General features: G+C 39.9%; 1 protein-coding gene across 1 annotated transcript in view; it reads left to right on the top strand.

The window, feature by feature from the left end:
• MCF2L (MCF.2 cell line derived transforming sequence like) overlaps nucleotides 1–11,039 on the top strand; it is a 342,209-nt gene that overhangs the window by 86,769 nt on the left and 244,401 nt on the right. The window lies entirely within an intron of this gene.

The raw sequence follows: 11,039 nt of genomic DNA, 5'->3' as shown, positions 1-11,039 counted from the left end.
TGACAGCAAAATCTGACAAAGAACTATTGGGAGAGCCAAGAGGAGATACCCTTTTCCTTTCATTTGGTTAAAAATAGTATAGTTTGATTAGATAAAACTAAAGTTGAGCCAGTGGTAAAACAGGGGAAGTGAAAATAAATCTTCTGGAACTATGTGGTATGAGTTCTTGGATTTCAGAAATTTTAGCTCATTGTCCAGAAGAGCACAGATGGTGGGGGCAAGGTGTGATTCGCTGTATCATTTTCTTATTACCAGGTAAGGAATTTTAGAGTCTATCAGTAGGAGTGAGGGGCCAGATTATGGTTCAATAATAATAATAATTTCACAAAATGTAACCTACTCTGCTGCTTTTTGAGAACCTGACAATTTACAATTATGCTATAGAGGTCATTTTCAGAAAATACTTAGGGAAAAACATAAGTAACACAATATAAACATGACAGCTATATCACTTTCATGGTAGTAGCCAAGGAAAAGTAAGTCCTTTAAAAGTCAACACCTTAATCTTTATATAAAAGAAGGCACTGTGGTTAATAAGCTGTTGGCTGCAAACTAGAAGACTGGAGATTCAAACTTACTGCTCTATGAGAGAAAGATGTGAGAATCTCCTTCTGTCAAGATTTCAGCCTTGGAGTGCTTGCTTCGGCAGCACATATACTAAAGATTTCAGCCTTGGAAACTCTGGAGCAGTTCTACCCTGTCCTATGGGGTCTTTATGAGTTGCATTTGACTCAGTCGTAATGGGTTTGGCTTTGTTTGTTTGTTTAGTCTTTATGTCTAAAGTTGCCTCAGTGGTGGGAAGATCACTGGGTTAAGACATTTGAATTTTCCTTATTACCCTCCTGCCCTTGGCCTGTACCCCTCCCATTCATTCATTCCACTGGACTGGAGTTTGGAAGAAACAAACGAGATGATATATGTGAATATGTTTTGAAACTGTAAAGTCTTAACACAAATATAAGGCAGTATTCCAATGAATACTATTTGTTGTTGTTATAATACTGGATCTCTGAAATAAATTGAAACGAAATAGCAAAAAAGGCAGTGGGACTCACCCAAACTACATGAACACTTTTACATAATTAGTTGAAGCCTGGCTGTAGCAGTACATTTCTGTTCTTTGGAGAAGATAAACAGGGCCAGGCACAGGAAGATTTCTCTGAATAAGAAAATTGCCTCCAGAAGGATGTGGCAAGAAAATATAAAGAAGGGTGGAGGAGCCTTCTATTCAGAAAGGTGTGCACAGTGCAGTTCTGAGCTGAGTGGATGTTTGGTGACTATTTACTGGCACCAGCTAGTTTGTTATGATTCAGAGGAAATATAAATGACATTTGATAGCATGTACACTGTTTGCTCTGTAGGTATGGCTACTTCTGACCCAGCAGCATGGTTCTTTTTATATTCTTTATCTACTGTGTTCATTTTCTTTTTCTAATATTATGTACTGAACAGAAAAGGTTGTAAAGTACCTTTGGGGTGTAGTTCTACTATTATAAAAATGTATATCTAAAATACACAAGAGAATCGGAAAGGAAAGCAGTGGTGAAGGCCAATTACTTATTTCCAATGCCTTGGAGCAGGAGGTGGGATATTTCCTTATTGTATCTAATCCCTCTGCCATCGAGTTGATTCCAACTCATAGCAACCCCCATGGGGTTCCGAAGGCTGTAAAGCTTTGTGGAAGTAGATTCCCTCATCTTCTTCCCATGGAGTAGCTTGTAGGTTTGAACTGCCAATCTTCTGGTTAACAGCCAAATGCCTTACCCACTACACCACCAAAGCTCTTTATAGGGCCTAATCATCTTCTAAGCATCTTCTGCATGGTAAGTCCCTTTCCTTGTGCATGCGCTGTCCACTGGAATAGGTAAGAGTGCAAGCGGAAGCTGCTTTTGTGACAGCACTGTAGAGGAGGTGTCTGAATTGAGTGGAACAGAAAAACTAAGTTTCTGAGCTCCTGTCTTAATTCTTAGACTCTGCACTGCATGTAAAAAAAAAATTCTTAGTTCAACAATGTTTTCCTTCTAATTTATCATCGTGTATCATTTAAATTTATGCAAAACTATGATCTATTCTGAAAGAAAGATGAAGAATAAAACTCTCTTTGTCCCTTTCTTACTTTTTAGAGATAACTTTGTTGTGTTTAGTTTCTGTTGAGTTGGCCTCCGACTCATGACAACCTTATGTTAACAGAACATAATGTTGTCTGGTCCTGTGGTGTTTTCATGGTTCAGGATGTTTGAGTCCATTGTTGCAGCTATTGTGCAGTGTCTTGCAGTGCAGGGGGTTCATCTTCCAACACTGTATCAGATGATACTCTGTTGTGATCTATAGAGTTGCCATTGACTAACTTTCACAAGTCGGTCAACTCGGCCTTTCTTCTTAGTCTGTCGGCTCTGCTGAAACCTGTCCACCGTAGACATAAAATGTGTCTGCAACACTAGCTTACAAACCTGCTGTGGTACATTTGCTCCAAGTCCTGTACAGTCCAGAATGTTTTTTTCTGCATCCCTAGAGAAATCTATTTTTTCTAAGTCAGAAAGTTAGTAACCTGTTAAGTAAAACCTTCATATTGAATATGATGACTTGAGAAATGTAAAATATTCTATCACTAAACCCCTTGAGGTAGGAAACAAACTTTGAGGAAAATAAACTATATTAAGCTAAGAATAAGTGAATTAACAAAAGATTTCAAGGGTCCATGAAGTTGCTTTATTTATTCATCCACTCTTTTAACAAAAATATATTAAGTGTCTGCTGTGTGGCAGGACAAGGGCATCATTCTCACTGTGGTCAGGACCTGAGATAACAGTGTTTTCCTTTCAGGAAGCAAGATTTGAACTGTTTCTGAATGTGAATACTGGGGAGTTTATCTGGGACATCTTAAAGTGCACCTCTAAGAAATCTGACTCAGCCTGCTTTCTGCTTTAGTCAGTCTTGTGCCACACTGTGAGCTCTGGTAGTACAGTGGTTAAGGCCTTTGGCTGCTAACCAAGTCAGTGGTTTGAACCCAGCAGCCATTCCATGGAAAAACAATGAGGCAGTCTGCTTCTGTAAAGACTTGCAGCATTGAAAACTGTGTAGGAGTCACTGTGAGCCAGGATCGACTTGATGGCAGTGAGTTTGGTCTACTTTTGGTGTATCACTTAATTCCCCTATTTTGGGGGGTATGTTCTTGAATGGTATACACACCTTTCAAATATGTTCTCTAGTGACATTACTCATTTCATTGGGGGGAGCAGATTTTTAAGTATGATTTCATTAGAATGTCAGATATTTTATTAGAAATTGCTAAGCATTCCAAAAATCTATCAGATATTTCTAAGTGGATTAGATGATAGGTTAGAAGGCAAATGAAATTTGTAATTTTTTTAAAAGCTCCATCAGGTTTTGCTATTTATGACCCAGACTTTCATGCTGCATGGGATATGGCGTTGCATCAGGTTGTACTTTATGGGCCTATTAAAGATGCTGTTTATTCCTGAATCAGGAGACCTTTTCCATGTGTTAAGTGACCAGAGGAAGTGGAGTTTTGGTTTGTTTTGATCTCAACCACATGGTGATTTGAAGGAGCTCTGGTAGCATAGTGGCTAAGTCACTTGCCTGCTAACCAGACGGCTGGTGGTTCAAACCCACCAGCCACTCCTCGGAAGGAAGGTTGGGCAATCCTACTTCCGTAGTGATACTGCCTCGAAAAACCCAAGGAGGGGTCGCTATGAGTCGGGGCCCACTCGACGGCACATAACAACAACAACAACAACAAGCTTAAGTGTAAGATCTCAGAACAATTTCTTAGGAGTACATTTCTCTTTTGTTTCTTCCCTAGTATCTTACTGAATTTAAAATATTTCTTTAGACAAGGAAAGTATTACCTCTTTTTGGTAGATTTACAAAAAAAAAAAAAAAAAACAGTTGTCATCGAGTTGACTCCGACTCCAGGTGCCCCCATGTGTGTCAGCATAGAACTGTGCTCCACAGGGTTTTCAGTAGCTGGTTTTTCAGAAGTTGATTGCCAGGCCTTTCTTCCAAGGTACCTCTGGGTGATCTAGAACTGCCAACTTTTCTGACAGTAGCCAAGCACGTTAACTGTTTGCACCACTCAGGGACTCCTTAGGTGGCTATATAAATTCACTGCCATTGAGTTGATTCCAACTCATAGTGACCCTCATTGGGTTTCCAAGGTGGTAAATCTTTACGGAAGTAGATTGCCCAGTCTTCCTTCCATGGAGAGGCTGGTGGGTTTGAACCACCAACCTTCTGGTTAGCAGTCTGGTGCCCTAGGCACTGTGCTACCAGAGCTCCTTAGGTAGCTATATAGCCATATTTAATAGAAGTCAGGGTGTATTTAAGAACATCTTGACTTGTTTCTCTTGCATACTATAAAATCAAATACAAATACACCCTGCTTACACCTCTTAATGATAATGTGTCACACAAGGAAGTCAAGTTCTTACTCTGACAGAGCTGCCATTGGCTTAGGGCACATTCCAACTGGGCTTACTTGGTGTCTGTGATAGTGTGCTCCTCATTATCTTTGATGATGGTGGGTCTTGGTCCCTTGTATGTAGATTTATCTTTTGGAAATAAACACAAGCCATTGGAAGTTTATTTCTGAACCAGTTAGTTGATCCAGTTGAGTAGTAATGTGAAAGATAATTTTTCAGTTGGCCTTATTTTGTAGGAAGCTGATGCAGAATATTGTAGTTGGGAAGGGGGAAACTTGGAACTTTATTTAATTTATGCTTCCTCTTAATATTTTGCAGCCATTCAGTTAATCAGTTTATTTTCTTATTGCATCAGAACTGCTATACCCTTCTTCTTCTTTTTCTTTTTTTAAACTTTTTATTGTGATTTGGAAGGTTGGGCAATCCTACTTCCATAGTGATAACTGCCTTGGAAACCCAAGGAGGGGTCGCTAGGAGTCGGGGCCGACTCGATGGCAAACAACAACAACAACATTGTGATTTGGGTGGAAGTTTACAGAGCAAATTCATTTTCCATTGCAAAGTTCATATATATTTTGTTTTGTGACATTGATTACAATTCCCACAATGTAACTGCTCTCTTCCCACTTCCTCCCTGTGGATACCTTTTCCCTGTGTCCTTCTTTCCTTTCATTCTTGCCCTCTGAGCTTTTCCCCTGCTCAGAGGCTGCCCTTCTGATCCCTCATGGTTGATTGTTCTAAGGAGTGTACCTACTTAGTGTAATTGTTCACCTTCTAGCCTGTATTATTTGGCAGAAAATTAAGCCATGGAAGTGAGTTCAATTCTAGGCTTACAGGGTGACTAGGGACCATAGTCTTGGGGTTTCACCAGTCTGTATCAGACCAATAAGCCTGGATTTTTGTTTTGTTTGTTTTGTTTTTTAGTTTTACGGAACTGCTATGTTCATTGTAAGCCAATGTAACAGCTGAGACACTATGAAGTTCACTCAAGTTATGGCTGTAAAAGCACAGGCTTTTTAATTATATTTGATCTCTGAGCAAGATCAAAGGAAAATGCTTTCTTTCAACAATTTGTATTTGCCTTATGTGGCTGCTTACGTAGATTTTAAACCCTAGGGCAGGTTTTAAAATGTTTAAAATGGCCATCATTGATTCAACAGGTGAAAGGCATCATGCCCAAGTTCAGGTGTCATAAAGATGAATTAAGTATCCGCCTTGAGCATTGTACACTTAAAAAAAAAAAAAAAAAAAAAGAACACTCTCTATATAAGATCAAATTCACAACAGCAACTTGAAAGATAAGAATATCTTAGATAAGAAGCTTAGGGGGCAGTGAGTTCATGTCAATAGAGGAGGAGCAGTTTGGAAAAGGAAGATGGGAATGGTTGTACAGGTGAATTGTGTATCTAGAAGTTGTCCAGTTGATGTATGTTCTACTGTATGTATTTTCAACAACGAAAAGCAATAAAATATTTTTTTAAAATTAGAAAAAAAAAAAAGATGAGTTAAGGCCAGCTTACTACCCTTGAGAAACTCATAGTCTCTTTAGCATGACAGACACTTAAACAGATTACAGCATGACCTGACCATTAGTAATTGAGACAAATGCTGTGTGAGACCACATGACAAGGTGAGGGGATCGTGGGGTATAGGGGAATGCAACACATGAGACTGTGTTGAAGCAGAGTCTGGAAGGATGATTAGGTGATGAGACAATGGGACAGACCATCCCAGATCAAGGAACATGCTGTATTAATGTAAGCACCTGGGAAGCAGAAAAGAGCACAAGGCATCTAAAAATGATAGGTGGCTCAGGATGATCTTGGGGCAGTGCCTTGATAGTCTTGGGGGCTGATCATGAAGAGTGCTAAGTCTCCATGCCCAGTCTACAGTGATATTTAAGCAGACAGGTGAAGTAAGATTTCTCTTTTTAGCAAACCACATGGAGGCGAGGAAAAACTAGTGGTAGGAAACTAGTTACTTAATGTCTGCTGAAATAATCCAGGTCACAGATAATGAAATTTTGAAGTACAGTATTAGCAGAGGGAGGGGAGTGGAAAGGGCAGATTTGAGAGAGATTTTAATAGTAGAATGAACAGAGGTTGGTAAAAGTTTCATACAGAACATGAAGGAGAGGTCTTGAAGGAAGACTCCACGATATCTGGTTTGGGATTTAGGGGTGGATACTGGTGCCATTTATCAAGACAGACAACAAAGGAGGAGGAGATTTGGTGACAGAGTCCCTCTTGAGAACCAGAAATGCTTATGAGAGTTGGAAATTTTAGTCTTGAGTGGGTTAAAGATTCAATTTCATTAATGACATTTAGAAATAGGTTGGAAATTTACTTTGATGTTAAAAATGCTCTTGTACTTATATATGAGGTGTTTAGTCCCTGGTTAGCTCAAACAGGTAAGTGCTTGACTACTAGCTGAAAGACTGATTGGCAGTTTGAACCCACCCAGATGCACCTCGGAAGACAGCCCTGGCAATCTGCTTCTGAAAGGTCACAGTCTTTAAAACCATATGGAGCAGTTCTACTCTGCACCCATGGGATCACCACGAATCAGAGTAGAGTTAAGGGTAATGAACAACAACTTTAAATAGCTAAGAACATTAAATTCACCTTATTTCATTCCACTGACCAGGTAAGCTGCTGCTTTAATAGCTCCTGGCTCAGTGATTGGTGGAAATCCCCACAATTCTTCTCATAAATGTCTGTGGTGATAGCCACTTCATATCCTTCATCCCAGCAAGTAAATAATACCTTAAAATTGGAGGACTTTATTAGAGAGATGAAAATCAAAACAACCGTAAGATATCATCTAACTCCAGCTTTAATAGCAAAGTTAAAAAAAAAAAACCCAGAAAACAAATGCTGGCAAGGATGTGGAGAAACTGAAACCCTGATACACTGCTGGTGGGACTGGAAAATGGTACAACCACTGGGGAAGTGGTATAGCGCTTCCTTAAGAAGCTGGAAATAGACATACCATATGATCTAGCAATCTCACTATTGAGTATATGTTCTAGAGAAATAAGAGCCATGACATGAACAGATACATGCACACCCATGTTCATTGCAACATTATTCACAATAGCAAAAAGATGGAAACAACATGAGTGCCCTTTCACAGATGAATGGATATTCAAGGAATGGAATACTATGCAACGTTAAAGAACAGCAGGGAGTCTGTGAAACATCTCATAACATAGGTGACCCTAGAGGACATCTTGCTGAATGAAATTACTCAATCACAAAAGGACAATTATATGAGACCATTACTGTGAAAAGTTAAGAAAAGGATTCATACAGAAAAGAAAAAAAAAAAAAAATTGGAGGTCTTTATCTCGGGTATCCATTCCTTTGCTTGAAGATCATGTATTAAGGAAGAGGTCCGAGTGTCTCCCTCATGCGAGGTGCTGTGCTAAGCAGTTTGTGTGCCGGATCTCATCTCTTTTACAAAGCAGCTCCAGAATTGATGTTGCTGTCACCCTCCCATTACATAGATGAGGCTTCCAAAACTCACTGCCATCAATTCTGAGTCATAGCGACCCTGTAAGACAGAGTAGAAATGCTTCGTAGGGATTCCAAGACTGTAAATCTTTACAGAAGCAGACTGCCACAGTTTTCTCCTGTGGAGAGGCTAATAGTATTTGAACTACGAACCTTTCCGTTGTCAGCAGAGCGCTTTAACCACAGTGCCACCAGGACTCTGTAAACGAGGCTTAGAGGCCAACATATTAGGAATCACAGGATCGTACACCATTAAGATGGAGTGTGGATCACGTTGTATTACAGAGGTTACAGGAGGGCTCTTCTGATTCCTCTCTGTGTGACCCTAGGCAAGGTGCTAGGCTCTCTTTGGCTCACTTTGACATCCATCAAATGGAAATAATAATACCTTCCTCACAGGGTTGTTGCAGCCTCCTCCAAGTATTTGTTCAAGAACAGCCCTCAGCCTTTCCCATCCTCTACTCTCTAGGCAATCTACTTCCGTAGTGATACTGCCTCAGAAACCCAAGGAGGGGTCGCTATGAGTCGGGTCCGACTTGACGGCACATAACAACAACAACAACAACTCTGTAGTTGTGCTTTTCTCCATATGATGCAATATCATCTGACATACATTTAACTTTTTTTGTCTCTTCCTCCTACCCCTCCCACACTAGAAAGCAGCTGGGGGTTGAAAGGCAGAATGTTTTATTTAGTGGTTTATTGCTGTACCCCCAGCACTATGTGCCAAGCCCACATTCTCTACATACATCACTTTATCTTCATAACCATCTTGTGGGTGGCCAACATTATTCCTATTTCACAGATAACCTGAGATACAGGGAGTTAGGTAACTTGCCCAAGGGCACACAGCTGGAGTCCAACAGAACTAGAATTTGAAACCCAGGCAATAGAGCTCTAGAGTCTGTGCTCTTAAACATTATTATGTTTGTTGAATGTATGATTGAATTAATGAGTGAATGAAAAAATGCATGTGAGAACTTAGAACAGTGTCTGACTTAGAATAAAACCAAAAAACCAAACCCACTGCCATAGAGTTGATTCTAACTCATAGCAACCCTATAGGACAGAGTAGAACTGTCCTATATGGTTTCCAAGGCTGTAAATCTTTATGGAAGCGGAGTGCCTCATCTTTCTCCCAAGGAGTGGCTGGTGGGTTCAAACTGCCGACCTTTTTGTTAGCACCTAAATGCATCAACTGTGCCTCCAGAGCTCTCTTTGACTTATAGTAAGCACTCAATAAATGCTAGCATTCCTGTTACTATCTTTGTTGCTGTTGTATTTCTGAGCCCAGGAAAATCTTGTTTTGTCTAAGATTCTGTCACGTTTTTGCTGGTAAAATGCAAAAGGTCTCCCATTTTGGGACCTGCCCCTCTTCTGATTAGTGTAAGGAAAGTAGGAGGTACCTATGATGGCAGTTGAAGCAGATTAAAATACCACTGGCCTAACGTGATGGTATCTCGATTCACATCGTCTAGCCCTCGTTAGATCCGGGCTTGTGCAGTCCCAGTCTAAATTGAGACTGTTTGTGTTCTATTTGCCTAATCCTCTTGTTCACCAGGGAGACGGATTGGGGAGGAGTAGATGAAGTCTCAACTTCTAATCAGTCCCTTCTTGTCCATGCTCTTTTTTCCTCTGCATTGTGGTGTTTTTAAGTGTTAGGTTAGTAATTTACCAGGGTCAGTGGATAGCAATGGCCTGGAAGCCTTGACAATCCTGGGTACACAGGATGTGAACTGATGCCTCTGTGATTTTGGCAACTTCCTAGGGGCCATTCCGGGAATGTGAACTCATGTGTAGTCTCTGAATGCTACTAAATGAGCCGCATAGCACAGGCTTCACTTCTGTCCTTCACATTGACACCATAGTTGTTTATCTTAAGCAGAAATAATCTTCTTCCCCAAACTGCTTTTCCAGGAGTATTTCCTATTTCCTCCTCCCCAAGATCCAGGTTAGAAACCTAGGAGCCACCCTCTAGATCTCCCTTTGTCTCTCCTTGTCTAATTCATCTTTCTTTGGGATCTCCAAGGTTGATTAAAGCTCCTCCTTGTCTTTTAATAATTAAAAGAATAGTAAATGATATTTTAAAATAAAATGCATTGCTTTAAAATACAAATGCAATTTTTTTAGAAAAAAAGTATTCATAATCTACTAGCCATATATAATTACTGATCATATTTGAGGTATGTCCTTCCTGTCTTTTTTCCTTTGTGTGCATGGCAAAACTAAATCAAATCAAATGCAAATTTATATTATAGGTTTTCCAGAATAAAATCTTTTAAAAAATAGCTTTTAAATGAGTGCATAATATTCTTTCATTGTAGGTCTTCCTTTTTCTGGTTTCCTTTTTTCCTTTCTCTGGTATCCCCTACCACACACCCATTTTTCTTAGATGTAAATCTGGTTACATCAGTTGGCAGCGCAGAACCCATCAGGATCAAATCCAGCTCTGGTGGCGTAGTGCATAAGGCATTTGACTGCTAACCAGAAGACTGGCGGTTCAAACCCACCAGCCACTCCTCGGAAGGAATGTTGGGCAATCTACTTCCATAGTGATACTGCCTCGGAAACCCAAAGAGGGGGGGTCTGACTTGACGACAGTGAGTTGGAATATTAGGAATGTCTAATTTGTATAAGCACTTCTTGTTGTTATGTGCCATCGAGTCGTCTCGGACTCATAGCAACCCCTCCTTGCGTTTCCGAGGCAGTATCACTATGGAAGTAGATTGCCCAATCTTCCTTCTGAGGAGTAGCTGGGTTTGAACCGCCAGCCTTCTGGTTAGCAGTCAAATGCCTTAGGCACTGCACCACCACAGCTCCCTGTATAAGCACTTATTTATCATTAAATCAATCAGAGTGAGTTCCTTGAAAAAATATTATAATCTAATTTAATAATACCATCCAGAGGTACAATTTATTATATTTTCATAATCCTCTATTTTGCATGCTTCATAAGATCTTTTAGAGAAAGCAATTTAGAATAATATGTACTTTTTTATGATCAAATAGTTCATTTTATTTATTTTTAAAATTTTATTTATTTTTCCTTCATCTGCCTGGAATCTTTTAACAGCCTTCTCTT

The sequence above is a fragment of the Orycteropus afer genome, unplaced genomic scaffold, assembly GCF_000298275.1.
Source record: "Orycteropus afer afer isolate SDZICR_OR568_19922 unplaced genomic scaffold, OryAfe1.0 scaffold00089, whole genome shotgun sequence".
NCBI classification, from domain to species: domain Eukaryota; kingdom Metazoa; phylum Chordata; class Mammalia; order Tubulidentata; family Orycteropodidae; genus Orycteropus; species Orycteropus afer.
This window is presented reverse-complemented; position numbering and strand designations above follow the sequence as displayed.